This window comes from Mustela nigripes, chromosome 14, assembly GCF_022355385.1.
Source record: "Mustela nigripes isolate SB6536 chromosome 14, MUSNIG.SB6536, whole genome shotgun sequence".
Classification (NCBI taxonomy): domain Eukaryota; kingdom Metazoa; phylum Chordata; class Mammalia; order Carnivora; family Mustelidae; genus Mustela; species Mustela nigripes.
In genome coordinates, this window is record NC_081570.1 from 60,446,014 (window position 1) to 60,459,673 (window position 13,660).

Genomic DNA, 13,660 nt, shown 5'->3' on the forward strand with positions numbered 1-13,660 from the left:
AAGATGGGTGCTTTCTGGTTCCAGGGGAGGATTTGATTGGTGTGTTTGATGAATTTTGCAGGTTGGTAGGGGACTGAACCTACAACTCAGCAATAGGCAACAACTATGCCTGTTCCCTTTAATGAGGAGGATAATTGTGCTAGGAGACCTATCTATGGTAGCAGAATTGGGAAGCAAACTTGCTAGACCATTTGAAGCCTGCCTGATTTCACCAGTTATTTAAGCAGCACATAACATTTCATCTTCAGTTTAGGCCTAGCCCATATGGTCTAAGTGAAAAGGGCAGTTAGGTGTAGATCTCTCATTGAGACATATAGTATGACATTGTTTCCAAAAATTATATACCTTACGCCTTATGTCTAGTTTTGATCACTCTTATTTGTGTTTTATATTTGGTCAAGAATCTGTAATTGCTGTTGGGAGGAGGGTTCAGTCTTCCACAACTTTTGGAAAAGAAACTGTGTTATTGATTTATTATTCCTCAGCATTATAAAAAATGTTCAAACATATAGTAAAGGTCAAGGAATTGTGTAGGGAACTCACATATGTGCACCATCTATATTTTACAGTTTACATTTTGCCACATTTGCTTTCTTATACATCCATTTATTTATTCATTTTTTATCTATTCATCAGACTTGTTACTTTTTTAATCCCTCCATGTAAGCATATTCTGAAAGTAGATTCAACAGCATTAGGTTATAAAGTGTGCAGAAAACTGGAGTCTAAGTTTAAATTGTAGAATCTGATCTGATATCATGGAAGGTAAATGTGATTATTAACTGAGACAAGAACAATTATTTTTAAGTGTGTGGGAATGTGGGAACCATTATTATTGAAATATTTAATTTTAGAATCCTGTTATCTATCCATGGCTTTAAATATACATATGAAGAATTAACTTCAAATATTAGGCTTGATCTTTCTCTCTCACTTTATCCCAACCTACCCCCACCACCTTAAAAAAAAAAAAAAAAAAAAAAAGATTCTCAGTCCTAGAATTCCTAAATTGTTTGGGGGAGCTGGAGAGGCTCAGTCAGTTCAATGGCTCAGGTTATGCTCCCAGAGTGGTGAGATTGAGCCCTTTCTTGGGCTCCATGCTGGGCCTGGAGCTTGCTTAAGATTCCCTCCCTCTTTCTTCCTTCCCCCCGCCATACTCTTTCTCACTCAAAGAAAACAAAGCAAACAAAAACCCCCTGAAATTATGTATCTATGATTAATTTATGTGTTCATTTTCTTTTTTCTTTTTTAAAATATTTTATTTGTTTATTTGACAGAGAGTTAGCACAAGTAAGCAGAGCGTCAGGGAGAAGGGGAGAGAGAGAAGCAGGCTCTTTGCTGAGCAGGGAGCCCAATGTGGGGCTCAATCCCAGGACCCTGGAATCATGACCAGAGCCAAAGGCAGCTGCTTAACCAACTGAGCCACCCTGGCACCCCTATGTCTTCATTTTCTATCCTTAGCATAAGCAAAGGACCTGAAATTATAGTATGTGTCTATTAATGTTGATTAGATGAACCAATGGTTTAATGAAAAAAATGCGAAAAAATATTTCAAAGATTTTAATTATTGTTAATTTAAAAACAAGTGTGAGTTTTCATAGGAGAATACTTAGTGTACAAAGAGATCTCTCAGTTTTCTGATGGTCTTTTTCTTTTTTATTTTTCTAAGATTTTTAAAAATGTATTGGTCTGACAGATAAAGAGAGATCACAAGTAGGCAGAGCAGCAGGCAGAGGGAAAGGGAGAAGCAGGCTCTCTGCTGAGCAGGGAGCCCGATGCAGGGCTCAATCCCAGGACCCTGTGATAATGACCCAAGGAGAAGACAGACACTTAATTGACTGAGCCACCCAGGGGCCCCTGATGTTTCAATTCTCTTTCAATTCTAGGAATCCTCTCATATAGAAAAGGCCCATTTTTAAGGACACTTCCTAGTATTTGGCCTGGTGTGTAGGATGAACTATTTCAACAGTGAGATTCAATATTTTTCTTTATTTTGGAATAGAGGATGGCTCAAATTTTTAATGATTTACTTAATATTTGTGTAATTCATGCTTATAAGCCCCTACTTATTGATAGGATAAGTAAATTGCAATTGCAATATAAATCATTGTCCACTTACAAATTTTGACATAAATAATGGAATAATTTGCTTTGTTTTCATCACATAATTGGATTTGCTACTTACCTTCTTACAGTTACCATCTTTTATACTGTGTGTTAGTGAATTCTTCAGATGGGCCAGAGGGTAGAAACTGCAATATAAAATATCTTATGTTAATTTTCATATACAAGTTTATATTTTATAAATACAGAATTTGCATGAGGCTGAACTTTTTAAAAATTTTATTTAAATTTAATTTAGGTAAAATGAAGTATAGTATTGTTTCTAAGAGTAGAACTTAGTGATTCATCACTTACATATAACACCCAGTGCTTATTGCAACACGTGCCTCCTTAATACCCATCATCCATTTAGCCCATCCTCCTACCAACTTCCCTTCCAACAACCCTCATTTTGTTCTCTTAACTATACTTCTCTTATGGTTTACCCTCCTCTCTATGTTTTTAATCTCATTTTATTTATCCTTCCCTTCCTTTATGTTCCTGTTTAGTTTCTTAAATTTTACATATGGTTATATGGTATTTGTCATTCTCTATGACTGACTTATTTTACTTAGCATAATACACTCTAGCTCCACCCACATTGTTGCAAGTGGCAAGATTTCATTTATTTTTGAAGGTTGAATAATATTCTTCTGTGTTTGTGTGTGTGTGTGTGTGTGTGTGTAACGCACCACCTCTTCTTTATCCATTTATCATTCGGCGGACATCTGGTTCTTTCCATAATTTGGCTACTGTTGATAGTACTGCTATTAACATTGGGGTACATGTGCCCCTTCAAGTCAGTAGTTTTGTATTCTTTGAATAACTACTTGGTAGTGCAATTGCTGTGTTGTAGGGTAGTTCTATTTTTAACTTTTTGAGGAAACTATTCTGTTTTCCAGAGTAGATATACCAGTTTGCCTTCCTACCACAAGTGTAAGAGGGTTCCCCTTTTTCCACATCCTCACCCACACCTACTCTTTCTTGTGCTGTTGCTTTTAGCTATCCTGACAGGTGTAAGATGGTATTTCATTGTGGTTTTGGTTTGTATTTCCCTGATGATGAGTCATGATGAGCATTTTTTTCACGTCTTTAGCCATTTGTATGTCTTCTTTGGAGAAATGTCTGTTCACCTCTTTTGCCCATTAACTGCATTATTTATTTTTGGGTGTTGGTCTGATAAGATATTTTTAGATTCTGGATACTAGCCCTCTATTTGATAAGTCACTTGCGAATATCCTCTCCCATTCTGTCAGATCCCTTTTAGTTTTGTTGTCTGTTTCCTTTGTTGTGAGGAAACCTTTATCTTGATGAGATCACAATTGTTAATTTCTGCTTTTGTATCTCTTGCCTCCAGAGACATGTCTAGTAAGAAGTTGCAGTAACCAAGGTGAAAGAGGTTGCTGCCTGTTTTATACTCTAGGATTTTGATGGTTTCCTGTCTTACATTTAGTTCTTACATTTCCTGTCTTACATTTAGGTCTTTCCTCTCTTTTGAATTTATTTTTGTGTATGCTATAAGAAAGTGGCCCAGTGTCATTCTTTTTACTATCCAGTTTTCCCAACACCAGTTGTTGAAGAGACATTTTTTTTAATTAACATATAATGTATTATTTGTCCCAGGGGTATAGGTCTTTGAATTATCAGGCTTACACAGTTCATAGCACTCACTGTAGCCACCCTATCCTGACCTCCCATCCGCCAGCAACCCTCAATTTGTTTCCTAGGATTAAGTGAGACTGTCTTTTTTTTTCATTGCATATTCTTTCCTGCTTTGCTGAAGACTAGTTGACTATAAATTTGACTATAAAGGGTCCATTTCTGGGTTCTCTGTTGATCTATGTGTCTGTTTATTGTGTCAGTACCATACTGTCTTGATGATTACAGCTTTGTAATAGAGCTTGAAGTCTGGGATTGTGATGCCTCCAGTTTGGTTTTCTTTTTTCAAAGGAAAAGAAATTGACTATTCAGGGTCTTTTCTGGTTCCATACAAATTTTAGGATTGTTTGATCTAGCTCTGTGAAAATTGCTGGTGTTATTTTGACCAGGATTGTCCTGGATGTGTAGATTACTTTAGGTAGTATAGACATGTTAACAGTGTTTTTTTTTTTTCCTTCTAATCCATAAGCATGGACTTTTTTTTTCCTTCCATTTTATTGTGTCATCTTCAATTCTTTTCATAAATATTTTACAGTTTTCAGCATACAGATTTTTTACCTCTTTGGTTAGTTTATTCACTGGTACCTTATTGTTATTGGTACAATTGTAAATGGGATTGATCCCTTGATTTCTTTTTCTGCTGCTTCATTATTGATATATAAAAATACAACAGATTTCTGTACATTGAATTTATATCCTATGATTTTGCTAAATTCATGAATCAGTTCTAGCAATTTTTAGTAGAGTCTTTTGGGCTTTTACATAGAGAATCATGTTATTTGCAAAGAATAAAGTTTGATTTCTTCTTTGACAATTTGGATGCCTTTTATTTTTTTGTTTTCTGATGTGACTAGGACTTCGAGTACTATTTTAAATAACAGTAGTGAGAGTGGGCATCTCTGTCTTGTTCCTGAGCATAGGGGAAAAGCTCTCTGTTTTCTCTCATTGAGGAGGATATTAGCTATAGGTCTTTCATATATATTTTCTACTTTTCTGATGTAGATGCTTTTTATTTCTTTTTTGATGTCTAATTGCTGAGGTGAGGACTTCCAGTACTAGGTTGAACAACAGTGATGAGAATGGACATCACTCTTGTTTTCTGACTTTAGTGGAAAAGCTCTCAATTTTTCCCCATTGAGGATAATATTAGCTATGGGTCTTTTATGTATGGTCTTTAGGATGTTGAGGTACATTTCTTTTATCCCTACTCTTTTGAGGTTTTTTTATGAAGAAAGGATGCTTTATTTTGTCAAATGGTCTTTCTGGATCTATTGAGAGGATCGTATGGTTCTTATCCTTTCTTTTATTAATGTGGTTTATCACATTGATCGATTTGTGGATGTTGAACCTCCCCTGAAGTCCAGGCATAAATGCTATTTGGTTATGGTGAATAAACCTTTTAATGTACTGTTGGACCTTACAAGCTGGTATCTTGGTAAAAATTTTTGGAGCCCTGTTCATCAGGCATATTGACCTGTATTTCTCATTTTAGTGGTGTCTTTTTCTGATTTTGGGATCAGGATAATGCTAGCCTCAGGGAATGGGTTTAGAAGTTTCCCATCCATTTCTATTTTTTTGGAATAGTTTGAGAAGAATAGGTATTAATTCTTCTTAAATGTTTGGTGGAATTCCACTGGGAAACTATCCAGCCTTGGACTCTTGTTTGTTAGGAGATTTTTGATTATTGATTTTATTTCTTTGCTGATTAGGAGTCTGCTTGTTTTAGGCTATGTTTGTTGTTCTTATTCCATCTCCTTTGTTTTTAATATTAGGTTGTATATTTGAGATTTTTCTTGCTTCTTGAGGAAAGCCTGTATTGTTATATACTTCCCTCAAAGGACCACCTTTGGTGCATCCCAAAAGTTTTAGACTGTCATGTTTTCCTATACACTTATTTCCATGTACTTAAAAAAAATTTTTTTTTTACTTTTTTTTTTACTCTAATTTCCTGGTTAACCTATTCATTCCTTAATAGAATGTTCTTTAGTGTCCATATATTTGATGTCTTTCCAAATTTTTCTTGTGGCTTATTTTTTTCGTAGGGAAGGCCTGAAAATATGCATGGTGTGATCTTAATCTTTTTGTACCAGTTAGATGAGGCCTGATTTGTGACTCAGTATGTGATGTATTCTGGAACATGTTCCATGTGTACTCAGAATATGAATTCTGATGTTTTAGGATGAAATGCTCTTAATATACCTGAAGTCCTTCTGGTCCAGTGTATCATTCAAAGCCCTTATTAACTTGTTGCTCTTCTGCTTAGATGACCTTTCCATTGCTGGGAGTGGGGTGTTGAAGTCCCCAACTATTGTTATATTATTATCAATGAATTTAAGTTTGTTATTAATTGGGGTACCTGGATGGTTCAGTTGGTTAAGGATCTCCTTCAGCTCAGATCATGGTCCCTGGATCCTGGGATCAAGCCCTGCATCAGGCTTCCTGTTCAATGGGAAGACTGCTTCCCCCTCTTTTGCCCCTCCACCCACTTGTGCATGCTTGCTGGCTCTATCTCTCTCTCTCTCAAATAAATAAATGTTATCTTTTTAAAAAGTTTCTTATTAAATGATTTATATTTTTGGCTTCTCCCAAATTTGGGGCATAAATATTAACAGTTTTTAAATCTTCTTATTGGATAGACTCCTTTATTATTACATAGTGCCTTTCTTCATCTCTTATTATAGTCTTTGGTTTAAAATTTAGTTTGTTTGATATAGGGTTGGCTGCTCCAGCTTTCTTTTGATGTCTATTAGCATGATAGATAGTGTTCTACCCCATCACTTTCAATCTGAAGGTGTCCTTGAGTCTAAAATAAGTCTCTTGTAAGCAGCATATGGATGGGTCTTATTTTTTTAACCATTCTGATACTCTATATCTTTTGATTGAAACTTAGTCTATTTACATTCAAAGTAATTTTTGGAAGATATGAATTTAGTTACATTTTATTACCTATAGAATCATTGTTCCTATAGATTGTCTCTGTTCCTTTCTAGCCTTTGTTGCTTTTGGGCTCTCTTTCCCACTCAAAGTGTCCCCTTTAATATATCTTGCAGCGCTGGTATAGTGTTCGTGGATTCCTTTAGTTTTTGCTTGTCTTGGAAACTCCTTACCTCTCCTTCTATTCTGTATGACAGAATACTAGATAAAGTATTCTTGACATCATATTTTTCCCATTTAGCATGTTGAATATTTTCTTCTACTCCTTTCTGGCTTGTCATGTCTCTGTGGACAGGTCTGCTGCTAACTTTATGTGTTTATCCTTGTAGATTAAAAACCTCTTTTTCCAAGTTGTTTTCAGAATTCTCTTTAACTTTTTATTTTGAAAATTTCACTATGATATGCCTTAGTGTTAACCTGGTTTTGTTGATTTTGAGGGGAATTCTCTGGGCCTCTTGGACTTGAATACCTGTTTCCTTCCCTGGATTAGAGAAGTTCTCAGTGATAATTAGTTCAAATAGACCTTCTACCCTTTTTTTCCTGCTCTTCTTCTTCTGGGACTCCTATGATGTGGATATTATTGTGCTTTACAGATCACTGAGTTCCCTAAGTCTATATCAGTGATCTAATATTTTCCCCTCTTCTTTTCTGCATCATTATTTCCCATAATTTTATCTTCTATATTACTTATACATTCCTTTGATTCTTCCATCTGTGTGGTCATTATATCCAGTCATTTTTGTATCTCAGTTATAACATTTTTTATTTTGTCCTAATTTTTAGATCTTTTACTGCTGTAGCTAAAGTTTCTCTGGTGTCTTCTATGCCTCTTTCAAGCCCCACTAGTATTCTTATGACTCTTGTTCTAACTTCTTGTTCAGATATATTGATTATATCTGTTTTGAGAAAATCCCTGGCTGTGATTTCTTCTTTATCTTTCATTTGGGTAGAACTCCTCTGTCTTGTCCATAGGTTTCGGTCTTTTGTGTGTTGTGAAAGATTGTTCTGTTTCCTGTTCCTAACAATAATACTATATTAAGAAGGGTTCCTACACTCTCCAGGGCCTAGCATTTTGGGAAGTGTTTCTGGTGTATGCTGTGTACACTCTGTTACTGTGTTTTGGCTACTTTTCCCCCATAAGCCAGTCCTCTGCAAAGTTCTTCTTGCTTGCATTGGGGAGCATTTGGATCTTTAACTAAATGTGCTTTGATTTGTTTAAGATAAGCCTGGGGGGGGCACCTGACCCACAAAATTAGAGAAAGAAACAAGCCAACAAATGAACCAAAAGTTTCAAGCCTATTGCCAAAGAAAAATTTTTAAAAAATAACAAATTAAAGAAAAGATTAAAAAAAAAAGTCTTGTCCTGTTTCCACTGGAACTGAAGCTAATGTTTTGGAGCACTCTGTGATTAGTAGCTCTGATGCATGTGGAGGGCCTGTGTGAGTCTTCTCAGGGAGAGGCACACTTTGCTGGCTCAGTGAGACCTGCCCAAATAAATATGTCCCTGCCAGATTCAGGGGGGTGGGGTTTGGTGTGAGCAACTCTAGTCACCATTGGAGATGCTGTGTTTCTCTCTGAATTCCAATCATGCTCATGGGCAGGGGGTGGAAGATAATGTCGCCCCATCATGGCCTCCAGTATTCCAGAAGCCTATAAGGGCCTATTCAGCCAGAGCATCCCTTCCCTGGTTGAACTGCCATTTTGCTATAAAACTTAAATGGAACTTGCCCCCTCAGGGGAACTTACTTAAAAGCAAGTCTGGAAAACCAGTCCCAGGTAACAGCCCAAATACAAGGGTGGGTCAGGTCATGTGGAGACATTTAATCAGTGGGGGTGCATACTGTCTCTTAGCTACCAAGGTGATGGGCTAGTTTCCATGGCTACTGTGGGGTGAATTATAATTCAATTAGCCACCTGTGTGTGGCCAGGCCCAACCACATGGCCTTTGCTCTATAAAAGTTAGTCTGGAAAGCAGGGAGAGGTTGTCCTCTCTGTAAGGGGTGGCCCCTAGCGGTCTGTTTGACATGTTTGATGGTCAGTTTGATTCTTTTTTTTTTTTAACATTTTTTTTAAAAAGATTTATTTATTTATTTGACAGAGAGAGATCACAAGTAGGCAGAGGGGCAGATAGACTGAGAGGGAAGCAGGCTCCCTGCTGAGCAGAGCCCAATGCGGGACTTGATCCCAGGACCCTGAGATCATGATCTGAGCTGAAGGCAGTGGCTTAACCAACTGAGCCACCCAGGCGCCCGGTCAGTTTGATTCTTAATGCTTGGCACGAAATAAAGCTTTGCTTGACCTTCACTTTGTATCAGTGTCTCTCCTTTGACCATGGAACCATTATTGGGGGACCCAACATTGGGGACCCAACAAGGCCCTCAAAAAATAGTGAACAATCTCCTCTTCTGTGTCCCAAGCTTCCATCAGATCCCTGCCTTCAACCTGTCTGTGCCCAGTAGTTGGCATTCCTGGCAACTACTTGTGTTTTCTCTTGTGTTTTATCTCTGACAGGCAGCTAGGATTTAAAAAAAAAAAAAAAAAAAAAAAGCTTAAAGTACCCAGTAGTGTGCATACCCACCTCCCTCTCCTGGAGGAGAGACTCAAAGTGCTGCATGTGGTACTTTTCTGTCTCAGAAATGTGGTCGCCTTCCTCTGCAAGTGCCTGGAGTTTGTGTCAAAGCACAGCACAAGGTTGTGACCAGGTTATCTGCCCCTTGTGCATGCTGTTGAACAGTGGCGCAATACCATCCAGTGGATCTTTTGTCCTTGGTGAGGCAAAATACCCTCTTCTAAAAGCACTCCAGAAAGGGGAATGTTCTCTCCTTGTGTGACCCAGGGGATCTCCACACCACAGGTCCTTCTGAGAACCCTAGGCATCACTCTTTCCCTGACTTCTTTCTGTGAAAAGAACAGAGCCACTCCTTAGTACATGGCCTTTTCTTTCTCCCAGTTCACATCTTTGAAGCACACATTCACCATGTTATCTCCCTACAATTGTGTAGATTGTTTTCTCAATCCTCAGATTGATGTCCTAATTGTTCAAAATGATTTGGTATTGATCTATCTGTGCTTGAGGGGTGAGGCAAGCCCGGCATCTCCCTACCACTCCACCTACTTAAATCAGCCCCATTTGATCTTTGTATTTATCCTTGATGGTAAATTTGACCTAAGTTTGAATTTTCTTTTTCTTTTTCCTTTTTTTTTTTAATTTTTAATTTGTTGTTCATTGATGCATTACAAACAATGCCCTGAATACTATTGTCATACTCTATTAAGAAGTCCTAAGAAGCTTTTTAGGGAATATTCTCATACACATTTTATTTTTAATGGAATAACTGAAAAACACTCTAGTAATTGTTGATTATGTCAGTGTTTCTGACAGCTCTCCTAATTTTGTGCTCAGGAGAGAAATTATACCTCATGTTGTCCCTTTTGCATGATTAATAAACAGAGTCATCTATCATCTTTTGACTGGTAGTGTATGATGAGGTCAAGGAAGTCAATCAATATTCTTATTCTTTAATAGTATTTGACCCTGACAACAAGAAGTCCTCAACAAGAAGATGAAATTTACCAGTAATGTGAGTGTTTATCCTTTATAGACTATACAATAGTGTAGACTACACAATTGCTTATTTGGTATGATGACATTAAGGCTACACTTAGATTTAAAGTGATAATCCTGAGCATGAATTATTCTGTTTCTTGATCTCCAGTCAGTCATTTTTCAAATACACTTCAGTATTGGCAATCATCAAGGCTATTTTTCATAATATCTTTTAGCACATTTCAATGTCAGAATGCATTTCATTGTGACTGACTGTCCCTGCACTACAAAAGTTTTAGCAAGACAGGTTTGCCTGTCTCAATTGAATTTTAAAACCTGAAGCATCTTCAACCTGTCACTTTCTGTCTATGACTTAGATTTTTAAAAAGGTGTGTGGGTACAACGTTTTAATTTTTTACTTCTCACCTGAAACTTCATTCAGAAATCTGCTCTTGGCCGATAGGTAACATTTTTTAGTGACCTGTACTTGAACTGTAGTGTCAGTATGTATAATAAAAGGAAGATGGATTTGTAGTCTATTCATATCCAATGATAGTGATACTAACAATGAAGTCTTTAATAAAAATGTCATTTTATTTTAGGAAAATGGGGATATATATTTAATTAAAATCATTAACAAAATAAAAATGAATTTATTACATATTGAATCTTAATATTTTATTCATTAAAAATGATACCTCTTTAAAACAGTGGTTTCAATAAAAAGGTATATCAATTGTTTGCAATGGTGACATACACTTGGTTAATTATGTGTTATAGGAGTATTTGTAATAATTTTGAGACTCCATATATTTTATACATCATAATAGGAAAACGTTTCAGTTTATAAATTGGACTGAAATATCCTCCTCTATATTATAAAATATAAAACGTATCAATTGGTTTATAGAAACTGAACAAACATTTCAACTGAAGAAATTCTGCACATTATTGATGAAACCATAGTCTTCATGGAAGATGTGTCCTTTCTATGATCTATAAAGAAATATATGCTTTAGGCCTGTGGATATGAAAAACACAATATTTAGTGAACTAATGAGCATAGGAAAAATTTTATTTACTAAATTTCCACAGTCAGCATGAACTGAGAAGAATCAGATATTGGTAATATTTTACCAATTTTTTCTTCAAAACCCAAGATGCAGTATATGTGTCTGTGTTTTATGTTTTATACTCAGTTTTACCTCTGGCATTAATAATTTTTACTTGGATTTTATTTTTTGATAACTCATGATAGTACAAAATATAAATACTTATTTTTTCTTATTTGGGTTTTAAAGAGACATATCCCACCTAACTAATCCAAGATAGAGACACAGAAGAATTATTTTTGAGGGAGAAGTAGGAGCCCACCATGGGGCTCGATCCCAGGACCCTGGGATCATGACCTGAGCCAAAGGCAGATGTTTAAGGACTGGGCCACCCAAGTACCCCCCAAAATGATATTTTTAATGCTGAGTGAAATAAGTCAAGCAGAGAGAGTCAATTAGCTTATGGTTTTGCTTATTTGTGGAGCATAAGGAATAACATGGATGACTTGGGGAGATGGAGAGGAGAAGTGAGTTGGGGGAAATTTGATGGAGAGATGAACGATGAGAGACTCTGGACTCTGAGAAACAAACTGAGGGTTTTGGAGGGGAGAAGGGTGGGGGATTGGGTGAGCCTGGTGGTGGGTATCATGGAGGGCATGTATTGCATGGAGCACTGGGTGTGGTGCATAAACAATGAATTCTGGAACACTGAAAAGAAATTTTTAAAAATGGTAAGATTAAACGGTATTTTAAAGACATATTTATATAAAAGTAATAAAAATATTCTTTGTACTTGTGTAACTAGGTAGAATATTAAAGCAAATAGTACTTATTTATGGAAAAATTTTAAACTAATAATAAAAAGAAAGGATTCTTAGTTAACAGTATTACTCATCTTTTAAAATATAAATGAATTTCCTTTTTATTGTAAAAGAAATATAGATAAATGATAAAAAAGAAAATCAAAGTTTTGAGATATTTTACAGGGACTAGGCAAAATGACCAAACTGTTGGGGAAACAGATTAAGATGTCTATTTTGTTGTATCAGCCTGTTTCTAATCTTGTGTATTACATTCTTCATGTCTGATTGATTCTTCTTTAACTCTTTTATCTTGCGGTAAGGTTCTCACTGATGTTTTTTGTTTTTTTGTTTTGTTTTGTTTTGTTTTTAAATTTCAAGCCCAGTGAGTATCACTATAATTGTTGTCTTAAATTCTCCATCATGCATGTTACTTATATCTGTTTCAATTAGATCTCTGGCTGTGGCCATTTCTTGTTCTTATTTGAGAAAAATTACTCCATTCTGGCATTTTGTTAAGTCCACTTTCTTCTCTGTGTTAGAAAAAGCAGGTATGTTTCCTGCTTGTAAGTGTAATAGCCTTACGAAGAAAAGGTTATGTAGTATATAGGGCCTGTCACTTCAGGGAGTGTCTCTGGTATGCATGCACTCAACTGTTACATATTTACTACTCTGTCATTTAGGCCAATTATCTGCCCACAGAATCATGGCTCCCCACTTCATATTTCCAAACCAGCTGCCAGAGATATTCTGCTGGTATTTATCCGGGGATAACATCTTACATCTCAGACTGATTTTTGTGGGTGTTCATAGTGGTCTGGTAGATATCCAGCTCAATTCAGGGGACTGGTTGAAATCGAGTCCCCTACGCCTCTGCCATCTTGCCCCTCTCCCATGTCTCCATGGTTTATGTTAAGAAATTAGCCATTAATCTTATGATTCCCTCCTATATGTTAAAACTTTTTTCTTCTTTTATAGTTCTGTTTTGTCATTCTATTTCTAAAATTTGATTATGACATGTCTAGGTGTAAATCTCTTTGAGTTTATGCCACGTAGAGTTTTGTAAGCTTCTTGGAAGTACTAATTAAGTCACAACATATTTGTATAAATCAGAGAAAGACAAATACCATATGATTTCACTCATGTGGAATTTTAGAAACAAAACAAGAAAAGAGGGAGGCAAATCAAGAAACAGACTCTTAATTATAGAGAACTGATGATTATGGGGGGGAGAGGTGTTGGGAAATGAGTTAAATAAGTGATAGGGATTAAGGGGTGCACTTGTTATGATGAGTACCTGGTGTTGTATGGAAGTTTTGAATGACTATATTGTACACCTGAAACTAAAATTACACTGTATGCTAACTAATTGGAACTGAAATATATTTTTTTTAAAAGTTAAACATTTTAAAATGTTACAACATATTGGAAAGTTTTCAGCCATTACTTTCATCTGTAAATTAATATGCTTGATGATATACTTCAGTTCTCTATGGCCCTTTTAATTTTCTTTTTTTATTTTACTTCCTGTTCCTTGCACTGAATAATCTGAGAGACGTATCTTT